This window comes from Peromyscus leucopus, chromosome 2 (assembly GCF_004664715.2).
Source record: "Peromyscus leucopus breed LL Stock chromosome 2, UCI_PerLeu_2.1, whole genome shotgun sequence".
Classification (NCBI taxonomy): domain Eukaryota; kingdom Metazoa; phylum Chordata; class Mammalia; order Rodentia; family Cricetidae; genus Peromyscus; species Peromyscus leucopus.
Genome location: NC_051064.1, coordinates 104,539,818 through 104,555,365, shown reverse-complemented (window position 1 = coordinate 104,555,365; position 15,548 = coordinate 104,539,818). Strand labels below are relative to the sequence as shown.

The following is a 15,548-nucleotide window of genomic DNA, read 5'->3' as shown; positions in this document are numbered from 1 at the left end:
AAAAAAAAAAAAAAAAAAAAAAAAAAAAAAAAAAAAAGAATTTCATTCAAAGAGACCAGAGTTCTAAAATGAGCTGTTTGGGCTAAACAGTTATTGCAGGTGTCCACCAACATCCCTCTCCATATTCAGGGTTAACAGAACCCACTCAGCTGGGAGTCTAACCATTCAGAATAAAGAACGCACGTTTCGTTTGTCTCTCATGGTGTGGACCCGCCACGTGTAGCTTTCTACAGTCTGCTAGACATGCACACAGGGCTAAGTTGTAGCCACTGTAATACAGAAAGAAGCCATGTGAGCAGTTGCTGGCATTGATCCTTAAAAGCAAATGCAGGTACAACATCCTGCTTCCAATCTTTTGCTTTTTCTTCTGGCTGGACATCAGAGCTCCCACAGACATCTCAAACCACGAGGTGGGCTTCAGGACAAAAGGCTTTGGCACGGAAGCAAAAGACATAAGAACCCCGAGCCCCAGAAATCCATGGCAGCCACGCGATAATTATCTCTAGATTAGTTAAGGGAAAGAAAGAAAGAGAGCCCTGTGGTCAGCCACTCTTTTTCTTCTTCCTGTTACAAGCAGCCATTCTAGTCCCCAATGGGATATAATGTTCCACCTGACCTCTGGATCTCAATTCTTCATTCACCACAACAGTGACTAGGAATTCCATCTCCATATGGCACAGGCACGTTTTTATAACTTAAGACTCCGTTAGCTCACTCATAAAATTGTTACATCTAAGTGATAAGGCAGCTATTAAAACTGTGTGACATCAAGGACACAAAGAGCTTAGCTCGGTGGCTGGCTGTGGTGTTTGCTGCTGCGCTTCAGCAAGTACATGGCTGTGTCCACTGCCCCTGACTCCAAGGCCAGTGATGCACTGGGGTCCCCAAAGACAGGCCCAGCTCAGACCTGCAATCCTGGTTCAGGTCACCTGCGACTTCCCTAGTCTATGCTCCTTCCTCTGTGCAGAATTCTATTTCTTCAGTCTACCTATATAATCCCTGTGGAGTCTAGAGCACTTGAAGCCATCCAAGTTGATCACAGGACTTAAAACAGTTTGGTAGCTATTTGCGACACAATAGTTCTAAGACTGTTTGATATGGCCAAGTGAGGATCTGATTCATTCTCCATCTGTCCAAAAAATAATAATGATGAATGAGAAATTTAGGTAATGAGAGGGAGGCATTTTATTTTATATTTTTCACTTTTTATTATAGAAGTTATCAAGCACACACAAATGTAGATTAAATGATGTAGTTGATTCCTTTGTACCCACAATGCAACATTAATACCAAGACATAACCAACCTTCTTTCACATGTATAACCCAACTTCATGTATTCACTCACTCATTCATTCATGTACTCAGTCTTTGCCCTTGCGAGGCTGGGGACCAATCCAGAGCCTCGTGCATGCTAAGCCACTAAGCTGTACCCCACCCCAGCCCTCCTCAGTGTATTAAAGTGCAGTTCAGGCTTCATATTATTTATCATTAAATACTTCGATATGTAGCACTTTAAATTTTTTTAGCAGGTGGGGGGATGCTATTAAATTTCACCCATGCCAGAAGCAGAGCAAGATGTACCCCACCCGCTTGTTGAGAGGCTAGAGCTACCCACCAGCTCCTTGTCAGGTGAAGAAACCTGCTACCTCCCCATTGGCTAACTTACAGTGGGAAAGATAAGGATCCATTTAGCTTCTTGTCCCTGCCCAACCCCGTCTACACCACGTGTACCTCTCCCAACCCTGATTATAATCTGGGCCTTGCTGACCAGGAGATCTGGAAGCTAGCATGGGATTAAGGTTTCTGCAGCCAGAGAAATGGACAGAATGTTAAAGTAGGAAGGAACTGTAGAGGGCAGGAGATCCTTTTCAATTTAGAGATAAGAAAAAACGAGTCAGAAGAGGGAGCAAATTGATTCACATCTGAAAGGCAAACCCAATTATAGGACTGTGCTGGCTGCTTTCTGTGTCAACTTGACACAAGCTAGGGCCATTTGAAAAGAAGGAATCTTAATTGAGAAAATGCCTCCATATAACCGGCCTGTGGACAAGTCCGCAGGGCATTTTCTTGATTGATGATTGGTGTGGGAGAACCTAGCTCATCTTGCTTCCTCTGTGTCTGACTAGCAACTCCTGTGTCAGCCTTCCTGTTTCCAGAATTCTCCTCTCTCTTTGTCCTGCTTATACTTCCTGCCTGGCTACTGGCCAATCAGCATTTTATTTATCAATCAATCAAAGCAACACATTCACAGCACACAGAAAGACAGCCCCAGCACAAATTATATTGAAGAACAAAAGCAACCTTAATCAAATGTGAAATGCAGGCGATATCACAGTAAACTACTTGATTACCTGATCTAGGTATTAATGGATCCTGTGGGTGGTGCTACCCCTGGGCAGATGGTCCTAGATGGTATAAAAAAAAACAAACTGAGCAAGCCAGGGGGAACAAGCCAGTAAGCAACACTCCTCCAAGATGAAACAAACCCTTTACTCCCTCTGGTGATTTGAATGATAATGGCCCCCATAGGCTTAGTATATCTGAATGCTCAACCCAGTTGGTAGAAACTGTTTAGGAAGGATTAAGAGGTGTGGCCTTGTTGGAGGAGGTGTGTCACTGGGGTTGGGCTTTGAAATTTCAAAAGCCCACACCAGGCTCAAATCTCTCTCTCTCTCTCTCTCTCTCTCTCTCTCTCTCTCTCTCTCTCTCTCTCTCTCTCTCTCTGCCTGATACCTGAGAATCAGGATGTAAGCTCTCAGCTACTGCTCCAGCACTATTCCTGCCCACCTGCTACCACGCTCCCCGCCATGGTGATCATGGATTAATCCTCTGGAACTGTAAGCAAGCCCCCAATAAAATGCTTTCTTTTATAAGTTGCCTGGCCTTGGTGTCTCTTCACAGCAATAGAACAGTAACTAAGGCACTCTTCAAGTTGCTTTTGGACATGGTGTGATGGTTTCATCACAGCAATAAAAACTCTAAAAAAGACAAGGACTCAGCCCTCTATCTAGGTTAGCAGTTCTTCACCTATGGGTTTGCAACCCCTTTGGGGGTCCAACGACCCTTTCACAGAGGTCACCTAAGACCTCGGGAAAACACAGAGATTTACATTATAATTCACAACAGCATCAAAACTACAGTTATGAAGTAGCAATGAAATTAATTTTATGGGGGAGGGAGGTCACCACACCATGAGGAACTGTATTAAAGGGCCACAGCATTAGGAAGGCTGAGAACCTCTGAGCTAGGTATTCAACACGATGTACACTTCACCTGCTGTTTCCCCTCAGAACTCAACTTCTTGTTTCACCTCACTGCTGTCTTTTTTTAATGATTATTATTATATTTTATTGCCTGTGTGTGTGTGTGTGTGTGTGTGTGTGTGTGTGTGTGTGTGTGTACTACAGCAGGCATGTGGAGGTCAGAGTACAACTTGAGGGAATTGTTTCTTTCCTTCTACCAGATCAGCCAGCAAGCTTGGCCCAGCAAAGTGCCTTCACCCACTAAGTCACCTTGCAAGTATCCCTACCTCATCTTGAAGTCCAGACATTTGGCATCCCTGGATTCCCCCCCCACCTATCCAAGCCCAGCCTGCTCGTCAAGTCTCTCTGTAGACAGCACTTCCCCAGGGAATCCTTAAGTCCTCAGAACTAGGGTAAATAGAATTCCATGAGGTCCCATAGAACACTGTACATCTCCTAACATATCACAACATGCAATACTGAAACTGTGTCTTCCCACTCCAGATGGCTTACTCCATGACGGAAGGGCCATGTTAGTACTCCATGTCTGACAGAGACCTGGAGAGTAAGTGAACAACTTCCCTGGGAAGTTGGTGAGGCATCTCTAGGAAACGCTCTGGTTTGCTGCTTCCCAGACAGTACTGGTGAAGACCATGGAGCTGTATACAGAGGGATGCTTTCCTGACAAGTTCAGGTCAGACTCTCAGCATTTTAAAAATGGATTCACCCAACAAAGCTGCCACATGCTGCCATCTTGTATGGCATTTCTCTGGGATTGAAGAAAACAGATTTTTTTTTTGTCTTTCAAATCATATCAGCTTGAACTTTCTTTTTATTTTGGACTAGCTTCACATCCTCCAGACTCCCCTTTTTGAGTGACGTATGAACCATCACTCTAAAAGAATATCCCTTTAGACCATATGTGAATGACAGAATATAATGTTCACCTCTGTTCCTACAATCATCATGCCCATGAGCTGTGGACCACAGAGAACCATGTAATGGTGGGAAGTAAGTTCATATACACATACATACATACATACATACATACATACATACACACATACATACATACACATATGTACTACTAACAACATCTGAAGCTCAGTAGTTGAAAGACAATAACTGGTATGCACTATTTCCCATTTCCTTTCAGGCTTTGCTACAAGGCTGCAGGGCACAGTGGTACCAATGCCCAGCTCCAGAAGAACTCCCCTGGTGTTACCAGGGACCACTTCCTCCATCTGCAATCCCACCATCAGGTTCAACGGGAAGTGATCTAATGGGGGTGGCCAAGAGCTAATGCCATAAAATTCAAGTCTGCACAACCCAATTTACTAGGATTCTCTTGGTGTATTTGTTTAAATGTGGGCTTTAAAGAGACTTGAGCATCTAACCTGGGAGTTTGAAATTGGGCAAAATATAGAACTTCTTTAAGCCATAATTTGCTCTTTTTCCAAATGAAGCTTTTCAGTGTACTCGTTGGCTGTACGTATTCATTACCACTGTGGTCCTTGCCTGTTTTACATGGCTATAACAAAGGATGTGAGTTGAGATCCTTTTAAAGAGGTTTATAAGGCTCACAATTCTGGTAACCGGAAGGACCAAACAGCATGGTACAGTTGGCGACGGCTCCCTACTACGTTACAACATGGGACAAAAGTGTTAAGAGAACCGGAACACAGAAGGGAACATTAGCTTGACAAGGAACCAAGAAATTCAAGGCCTACTCTTGATAACAGCCCACTCTTCACAGGAATAAACCTACTTTTTGTGCTATGGGAATTAAACCCAGGGCCTTGCATAAACTATAAGCTAAGCAGGTGCTCTATCACAAGACTGTATCCCTAGCCATCTTTTTATTTTATTTTATTTTATTTATTTTGAGAAAGGATCTTGCTAAGTTACCCAGGCTAGCTTTGAACTCACACTAGCACAGGTCTTGAACTCGGGATCTTCTTGCCTAAGCCTCCTGAGTAACTAGAATTATAGACTGATACCACCAGGCCCAGGATCAGTCCATACCCATGAGCCACTAACATGAAGCAACATTAATCCATTCAAGAACTTGGAGCCCTCATGACTCAGTTTCTCTACACTAAACTCACCTCTGAAAGGGTCCACTGCTCTCACAGTGCAATACTGGGGACCAATCTTTCAGCACACAAACCTTTGGGAGACAAGTCATATCTAAAACAGTAGACACAGTACATATTTTCTTTAACCAATCAAAAGAAGCACTCTTTCCGGAAAATTCCCCTCTTCTGTGACTGGAGTTGGAACTGCCCCAGTCCTACCCAGAATAATATCTAAAATGAAGCTGGGTCAACAGGGTATTCTAAAAACTAGAGAGTAAGTCAGAATGAATCCTGCTGTAGAGCAGAGATTACAGACAGCAGGCCTAGGATCTGTGTTGCTGATGCATCAGGACAGGAGATCTGAGTAGAAAATGTCACCAACTAAAAAGAAGTAAGTTGTAGAGAAAGAGAGAGCTAAGAAGAGAGCATTCCAAGTGCAGTAATTCCCGAAACCCACTACCTTTCCATACTTATAAGATACCCAGTTTTCTTTTTTAATTAAATCAATTTGCACTATATCTGTGGTGTATAGCCAAAAAAATTCTACCTACTACAGGACACAGTGCTCACATCATTGTGACCTAATACACTCAAGTTTGTTCATATAAATGAATTATTTCTTCAATATTATACATCAGGAGGAAAAACTAAGATGTCTACATACAAGCTTACATTAAAATTTTAGTGACTATTAATAGATAAACCTTAGATGAAAATGGAATCCCAACCTACACAGCAACATCTTCTATACATGTCCAGGCTAGAACTAACATTTAGGCAATACTTCATGGTCACAAAGCATAGCACTGGTCTGAAGAAATGGGATGCAAGCCACCAATAAGCAATAACTGTGTACTGTTTAGTCTTTTGTCAACTTGACAGAGGCTAGGATCATCTGAGAAGAAGGAATCTCAGAGGAGACAGTGTCTCTGTCACACTGGCCTGTAGGCAAGTCGATGGAGGTGTTTTCCTGGTTAATGGTTGACGTAAGAAGGCCCCATCTACTGTGGGCAGCGTCACCCCTAGGCAGATAGTCCTGGAGTGTTTAAGAAAGCAGGCTGAGCAAGCTAGGTGGATCAGCCAGTAAGCAGCATCCCTCCATGGTGCCTGCTTCAGTCCCTGCCTCTAGATTCTGCTATGAGCTCTGGCCCTGACTTCCCTCAGTGGTAGAGTGTGACCTGGGAGTTATAAGACAACTAAAGCCTTCCCTCCCTGGGTTGTTTTTGGTCAGTGCTTATCACAGCAGCAGAAACTGTAACTTTCAAATGTCTAGTGGCCACATTAAAAACTAAAGTGAAGCAAATGAATTCAGTTTTGTAGTGCCTCTCACTTATCTCAGTAGACACAAAGTATTGCCACTTCAATGGGGAGCCCGTAAGATTTTCTTCCTACTACATACTTGATAGGCTTTACATTTTACATTTACAGTCTATCTCATTTTGCACTAGCCTCTTAGAGTGGCTACTGTGTGACCCCGAAAGCACAGCTACAAAATGTTTCCATCTCCCTAGCAACCTGAGACGACAAGCTTTTTGTAGTTACAAAGGAAAAAACTAAAACTCAAAGAGGCAAACATTTTTTCCAACAACAACTAATCAGTGCACAGCGCAGACTCCAACCTTGGCCTCTGGCCTCTGCTTCTGAAGCTCTGCACCTCACTCTGCAGTCTGCAGAGGAAGACCCATGCTCCACATGATCCTGAAGTACAGCCACATCAAAGAAACGCATGTGCAAAGGCCTCACCCATACAGAGCAGCCCATGGACTTAAGGACTCTGTTTCCTCTCAGATCACAGAGAGCCTTTAATGAAAATAATCTCCAAATGCATACTTCTCTGTGAGTGTGTATTCACGAGTGGAATTAATTTCTGTTACTAACATATGTCTTCCCTCCATCATGTTCTCTAGCCTGTAAGGTACCCTCTGTGTTCACAAAACTAAATGTATGTGTACATGCATATATATGCTATACATGTACACACACACACACACACACACACAGAGACACACAGGCACGCATGCACGCACGCACGCACGCACGCACATGCACATGCACATGCACACAGTTTCCATGGCTCTTACTAGCTCCAAAGTGGCTGGACCAGTAAGTACACCTTTTGTTGAAGTATTTGGTCTTTACTTTCAGAAGCAGGTTTAGAACCACAGAGGATAGAAAGTGTCTTTGTTCTGATGCTGGGACAACTTATGCTTTAGAGCAAGACCTCTCTCTGGCCTTCTGTTTTCCTTTGCTCTGCTCCTTTTTCTCCTCAAGGCACATTGTAATAATTAAGATTTTTCTTCCCCACGTCATATTACTAAAACCATAATTGTATTATAACCTTCTCCTGCTTTTCCTGTCTTACATCTCAACAGAAAGACACTCTTGTTCTACTTGTCCAATAATAGATCCTAAGACCTTCATTCCACATGGCTTCCTGCCCCATACCAGAAAGAAAGGCACACTGTACAAAGAGGCCACGAAGAATCTGAACAGACAGGGCATGCTGGCGTCTCTGAGCATCAGACGCCGACCACCTTTTTCTGTCTAGTCACACTGGTACAGTTACCTATGCTTCAGTCATGCCTATGCAATAGAGTCCCCATGAAAACCCAGTGGAAGGGTTCAGAGAGCTTCTGGGTAGCCGAAACCTGTGGGGACTGAAGAAAGGGAACTGATCCACATCCCAGGAGCAGCCACGCCCCTGCCACATAGTTCCATGTGTGTCTTCATCCTGGACCTTATTTGTGGCCTTACAATAAACTAACAAATGGGTTTCCCTGGGTTCTGTGAGCCACCCTAGCAAACGAACTAAGCCAAACCAGGGAGTTGTAGGGAGCTGCTTACAGCCAGCTGATCAGAAGCCTTGAAGCCTGGACTCCAGACTGATGCCTAACATTTGAGACTTGATGCTGCCCATAAGTAGGCAAGGGCAGAATTGAATTGAATTCTGCTACAGAATTGATTGCTTGCTAACTGATGAGAAGAAATGACCAGGCATTTTGAGATCTCAGAAGTGATGTGTGCTGTAGTAGGAGAGCACACAGTTTAGTAACAGAAACGGAGTTTGCCTTGACTCATTATCCCTGGACCTCTCAAAGGGCCTAGGTTGAAGCCCTGAGCCCCTAATATGTAGATATTGAAGATGGGGACCTTCAGGGAGTAATTGAGTTAAGATGAGGTCATGTAGGATGAATGCTCAGCCCTAGCAAGACATTTATACCATCCCTAAGGCTGAAGGAAAAATTGCGGCAGAGGGGGTGGAAAGGACGTAAGAGCCAGAAGATAGGGAGAGGCGCTTCAGATCAGCCACTGCCATCTGTACTCACAGGCTGTAGGGGCCTGCGTTGAGCCAGCAGAACCGTCCAGTTAACAGTCACCCAGGGTGGGGGAGGACTCAGGGAACTCTACTGCTCGCTACCTGTGAGATTCAGGAAGAGGGAGATCCATTTCCTTCAGTGCTGTGCCCGCTGATTAACCCACCAAGGTCCAATGGATAGTGTCAATCCAATGGCCACACAGATGACCTCTAAATGGATAGGTCACACGGATGACCTCTAAATGGACCATGAGACAAAAACCATAAGTCAAGACTCCAGGAAGGGGACTGGAAGGGAGGAGGAGGAGGAGTTGATGAGAACGGGAAAGAGATAAGAGAGGCTGTGGAGACAGAATAATCAGAATACATTCTAAGTGTGTATGAAACTGTAGTTCAACATAAGTCAGTTTTTAAAATAGTATTTTGTAACGCTGAGGTCATGAGGGCAGGAGCCTTGTGAAAGGATTAGTAACTTTAAAAGAGCAAAGAGATCAGAGCTTTCCATCATGTGAGGACACAGAGAGAAGGTAGCTTCCCTCAAGCCACAAAAAGGTCTGTACCAGGCGCTAAGTCAGCCAGCATCTAGACCTTGACCTCCATGCAGCTAAAACTATGAGACATAAACAGCTGTTGTTTGTACCACCCAGCCTGGGATACTTTGGTAGAGCAGCTTGAGCTAAGACACCACAAGGGTACTGCCCGTGTGCCGAGGCCCCAGACCTCCATGGGCTTCCACTGGCTTCCTTGGCTCCTCTTCTCCTCCAAATGCATGAGTCCAAGCTAGCCAGCTGTAAGGTGGGAGCCTCTTGGAGAAGCTGATCCCAGCATCTCAACTAACAAGCCCCAGGCGTGAGAACAGCTGAGTGTGGCCCAAAACCTAAGTGACATGTGAACATCCTTCAGGATTGATATGATAAAAAGTGTAATACTTTAAGGTAAGAAAGTGGGCTGGAAGCTGCCTCCCTATGGCCCATCAAGGACTGGGGGCACACGCCTTTAGTCCCAGCACTCAGAAGGCAGAAGCAGCAGGATCTGTGTGAGTTCAAGGCCAGCCTGGTCTACAGAGTGAGTTCCAGGCCAGCCAAGACTACATAGTGGAAATCCTGTCTCAAAGAGAGAAAGAAAAAGATTCTGTCCCATAGAAAGCAAGGAAGAGCATCAGAAATCCACAGAAGGGATGATAAGATAGCTGGAAACTGCAGAGAAAGAGAAGGGAAGTCGGTGGAAAGGGAGTGGAGGGGAGTGGGGAGGCAGCAACACAGATCTGGGTTCAAACCCTAACTCTACCACACAGTAACTACGTTAGTTAAATCACCCAAAGCTGATTAAACGTATACTTCTCTCCCAAAATCACTTCTAAAGATGTTTACATTATCCAGCAGAGCAACTGACCTTTAATGGGCACTCAATACATCTCAGATCCCTTCCTCACCTTCTCTTGTACCTAGCGAGGCCTACAAACCGATTATGGCTCAGTTTTATTCACATATACAGCACCGTCACTATACTTTATTCTTAATTTATTCTCAGCTCTTTTGACTTGACTGAACAAGTCAAGTGACTCAAGATCTACTTGAGGAAGCTATCAGATGCCTTGTGAGGACCGTGCTGTGGCTCAGTCCAAGCACTAAGACCTCAGAACAAGGGAAGCAATGGTACAATGAAGACCAAAGCCCCGAGGGCAGGAGAATGCTTCTGGTCTGAGTCCTGAAGTCTAAACTTGGAGTGCTGATGCCCAGGAGGGAAGAGTTGTGAACCCTGGATCCAAGAGATAAAGACCTAAAATCCTCCAGTCATTTTGTATTGTCTGATTGCCCTTGGCTGAAGGGATGGGAGCTGCCTACATTGAGAGCAGAGCTTCTTTACTTAGACAGTGACTCAAACATACCCCACAAACAATGCTTTCTTTACCAGATCTCCGGGTAATCCTCACTCCAGCCAAGTTGACACCATCACAGAGATGAAAGATCTTTACACTGAAAAGAAATTGGAGAAGACACAAATAAATGGAAATACATCCTGTGCTTGAATGCTGTTAAAGTGTCCACCAATCAAAGCAAATGACAAACTCAGTGTAATCCCTCTCAAATTCCAGTAACATTAACCACAGAAAGAGAAAATAATCCTAAAATTCACATGAAATCACGAAAAACCCCAAATAGACAAAGCAACCGTAAGCAAACAGAGCAAAACTAGAGACATGATACTACTTAATTTCAAAATACACTACAAAGCCACAGAGACAACTCACACAACACTGACACCAGACTGACATGGAGACCAACAGGACAGATGAGAGAGCCCAGACATAATCGACACACTTAGACCCTCCTGACTTTCACCAAGGGTACCAAAACACACAATGAGCAAAGAGTTAGAAAACAAATGACCAACTGAAAATAGACATTTCTCCAAAGAAGACATACAAAGGCCAACAGATATATGCAAAGGTGCTCAATCTCTCTCATCAGCAGCATAAATCAAAACCACGGTGGGCTCCTCCTCATCCTTAGAATCGCTACTACCAAAACAACACAAAGGGCACATGTTGACAAGGATGTAAAGAAAGAATACATACATACACACACACACACACACACACACACACACACAGACCCTGTGGGTGGAAATATAAGTTAATATAGCTATTGTTGAAAACTTTTATAAGTTCCTCAGAATTAAAAATACAACAACTACATGATCCAGAGAACCCACACTCAAGTGAAATGGAATCCATATCAAATGAATACCTTCACTCCCATATTTAGGGAAGTATTAATTACAATGGCTAAGATATTGGATCAAACAAAGTATCTGTCACTATAGAACGTGATGAAGAAAATGAGGTATGCATACACAATGCAATACTGTTTAGCTATGAAAGGAGGAGACCCCATCATTTGGGAACACAGATGAACCTGGAGGATGTTAAGTGAACTAAGCCAGGCACAGAAAGACAAATGTCACATGATCTCACATGTGTGGCATTTAAACAGTTGATGCAAACACAGAGTAAAATGGTAATTACCACGGGCTGGCATGGTATGGAGTGGAGTGGAGGTGGAGAAATGTTAGTCAAAGGGATGTAATTACAGGGATAAGTTAAAGAAGCTGACTGAATGGCACCATCACCGCGATGGCTTAGTATATTATATACTTGAAAAATATAGAAAGAGTAAATTTATGTTCTCATCACAAAGTGGCAATTATGTGAAGTAATACACTTGTTGATTAGCTAGATTTGACTATTCCACAACACAGACACATGTGTGTATGTAAATATATATATATATATCAAATATATAAATATTTGTAACATATTACAAGTACATAAATAAATGCAAATATATCTCAGTCATGTTGCACATTATATATATATATATATATATATATATAAAACATGTCTATAAATTTTTAGAAAATAATAAGATGACATAGAGATGTAGCTCAACAGCGGTGCACTTGTTTAACACGTGTGAGTCTCTGGGTTCAATCACTGGCACCAAAACGATTTTTAATGTGTGGCAAAGTTATTATTCAAGTTTTCTTAAGTGTTTATTCTCAACAGATCAAATTCATTACAAATTTTAAAAATCAACATATTCTAAAACAAAGCTTTGAGAAGAAAGCATAAAATAATATCTTTACAACACTGAGGGAAATAGGAGTTTGCCAAACAGAATCCAGAAAGCAGGATTCAAAATGCAAAACCAGCGGACACCATTCAAGACTGGGGTGAATCTGAGGCTGGCTGCTCGGCAGTAGGACACATGTACAGCAAGTACGAGACCTTAGTCAATCCCCAGAAACCCCGCCCCAAAGAAAACAGCTTTTGTTCTTCCATATCCTGTTCATCATAAGGAAGCTGGATATCATTGTACATTCCTGTAACTAATATTCATGAGGCTGAGGCAGGAGGATCACAAGTTTGGGCTAGCACAGTTGAAAATCTGTTAAAAAAAAAAAAAAAAAAAACCTTTAAGAGAATAAAAATATAAATACATGCCATATTTTAAAGAAATATTCACAGCCGGGCAGTGGTGGCGCACACCTTTAATCCCAGCACTCGGGAGGCAGAGCCAGGCGGATCTCTGTGAGTTCGAGGCCAGCCTGGACTACCAAGTGAGTTCCAGGAAAGGTGCAAAGCTACACAGAGAAATCCTGTCTTGAAAAACCAAAAAAAAAAAAAAAAAGAAAGAAAGAAAGAGAGAGAGAGAGAGAGAGAAAGAGAGAGAGAGAAAGAAAGAAATACCCACAATACTTTTATCCAAAGAATATATATATATAAAATATATAATCAATAAGAAAAATCTGCACATCAGGCTGGTGAGATGGCCCAGCAGGTAAAGGCCCTTGAACCTGAAGTCTGGCAACCTGAGTTCAATCCCTGGACCCCAAGTGGAAAGAGAAAACCAACTCCTCAAAGTCACATATGATATGGCATGCATGCCCCCCCACACACATATCATGCATACACACTAATAATTAATTAATTTTTCAAATCTACAAATCAATAAGAACAACAAAGAAAGCCAATAAGAAATTTGGCAAATCTGGGCCATCGTGGCATATGCCTTTAATCCCATCAGGCAGAGGCAGGTGGATCTCTGAGTTCAAGAACAGCCTGGTCTACAAAGTGAGTTCTAGGACAGCCAGGGCTACACAGAGAAACCTTGTCTTGAGGGGGGAAAAAATTGGTAAAAGTTATTAAATCAGATCTTTTACAAAAGACTCTATCCAAGTGGCCAGTATATCATGATAAGTTGCTTAACCCCTGAGTCATAATGGAAACTCAAATTATAACCACAGTGATCAACTCCATACCAAACAGGATGGCTAAAATTTTAAAGACTGTCGGCATCAAATGGTAAAGATGTGGCTACACAAGGTGACCCTCACAAAGCTGACATTGCACCGGGTACCACCACTGGTGAGCTGAAGGGTCGCACTCTGTGATGGAGATTCCTCATTGCCAACATGATTGCATTCAGAACTGCATATAAGACCAGAAAGATTACAAGTCTGGTGAGTCTGTGAGAATATTTCCAGAAAGGATTGACTAAGGAGGGATGATGACCTACCCTGAATATGGGTGGTATCACACATGGGCTGTACAGAAGAAAGAAAAAAAATCAGATAATGCAGGTATTATCCATCTATCTTCTATTATCTATCTATCTACCATCTATCATCTGTCTATCTCTCTCTCCCTCTTTCTACTAAATGTGTGTCCTGAGTTGAGTAGTCTCTGCACCTGCTCCTGTCGCCATCATTAACTGCCACATCACAGGCCCCCAAATCCATGGAGCCTAAGAACATGAAGTGAAACCTCAGATACCGTGAGCCAACATCAATAATTCCTACTGTCAATACAGGCTCACAAGCATTTGGTCACAGCAAAAGTAAAAAAAAAAAAATAAAAAAAAAAAAACTAAAACACAAAACCAGCCCCTGAGAAGTGGGGTCATTTCTGTGGTTACACCTGACTCAGTGGTTTCTATACTGTGGCATTCATGTACAAGAGAAATTAGAAAAATTGGAAGTGGGCTAAAGAAAGTCTTGGCTCTTATAAGCCAAGGTTACTAAGCAATGAAGGTGGGAGTTCAAAGGACTGGAATGACAACAGTGTGGTGGTATTGTGTTCCCCAAAATATTGTGCACCCTAATAAACTTATCTGGGGTCAAAGAACAGAACCGCCACTAGATACAGAGGCTACAAAATGGTGACACTCACGCCTTTAATCCTAGCATTCCAGAGCCAGAAATCCTCTGAATCTCTGTGAGTTCAAGGCCACATTGGAAACAGCCAGACATGGTGACACACGCCTTTAATCCCAGGGAGTGATGGCAGAAAGCAGAAAGATATATAAGGTGTGAAGACCAGAAACTAGAAGCATTTGGCTGGTTAAGCTTTTAGGCTTTGAGCAACGGTTCGGCTGAGATTCATTCTGGATAAGGACTCAGAGGCTTCCAGTCTGAGTAAACAGGATCACCTGAGGAACTGGTGAGGTGAGGCAGCTGTGGCTTGTTCTGCTTCTCTGATCTTCCAGCATTCACCCCAATAACTGGCTCTAAGTTTGCTTTTATTAATAAGAACTTTTAAGATTCCTGCTACACAACAGAAATGTGGGTAATGGTCATCGCTTAAATGAGAAATGTCCCCCACAGGCTCATGCATTTGAACACTTGGTCCCCAGTTGGTGGTGCTGTTTGGGGAGAATAGGGAACTTTTAGGACATGTAGCCTTGATGGAGAAAGTATGTCACTAGGGGCTGGCTTCGAGGATTTATGGGCCTAGCCCACTTCCTCCTCACTCTCTCTGGCTGTGATGCGATCTGGCTGCCTGCTGCCATGCCTCCCTCATTGTTATGTACCCCTCCTCTAGAACTGTAAGACAAAAATAAGCTTCTTTAATTTGCTTTTGATCACGACATTTTTATCACAACACTGCCACAGCAATAAAGATCATTCTCGTGAGGGTTCAGATGAAAATAAGGATTCTATTAGGAATTGGGCTAAAGGTCATTCCTGTTTCCATTTTGGCAAAGAACTTGGTTACATTTTATCCGTGACCTGCATCTTGCCAGGAGGCTGAGTTTAAAGGTGAGAGATTAATTGATCTGAGTGAGGAAATTTCAAATCAATCCAAAATTTAGACTGTGGCATGGTTATTGCTGACTTCTTCTAGCCAAGTTTTCAGTGAGAAATAGGAAGCAAGATACAGAGTAGAAAGACTGGAAAAACTCACAATTTGGTTAAAAAGCCAGTACAAAATCAGAGCTAAGAAAGGTATGGTTTCTAAAGAAACTAGGGTGGTTTAAAAGAAGTCAGGTCAGTTGCATCAGAGGAATTGTGTCTTTATATGCTCTCAAGAACTGGCCTGAATTCACTTGTGACAAGCTCAAGAATGT

The 15,548-nt window shown here is 42.9% G+C and overlaps 1 protein-coding gene across 6 annotated transcripts in view; it reads right to left on the bottom strand.

Moving 5' to 3' along the window:
- Window positions 1–15,548, bottom strand: part of Dnajc6 (DnaJ heat shock protein family (Hsp40) member C6) — a 162,691-nt gene that overhangs the window by 114,134 nt on the left and 33,009 nt on the right. For 2 of the 6 annotated variants that reach the window (XM_028870236.2, XM_028870235.2), the window contains exon 2: window positions 10,549–10,613. The exons of 2 other annotated variants lie outside the window; for them this stretch is intronic. The gene's annotated coding sequence lies outside the window, so the exon portion shown is untranslated. Of the gene's footprint in view, window positions 1–2,352; window positions 2,407–10,525; window positions 10,614–15,548 lie in introns of all 6 variants that reach the window. 2 more of the 6 variants (XM_028870238.2, XM_028870237.2) reach the window with 2 other exon arrangements.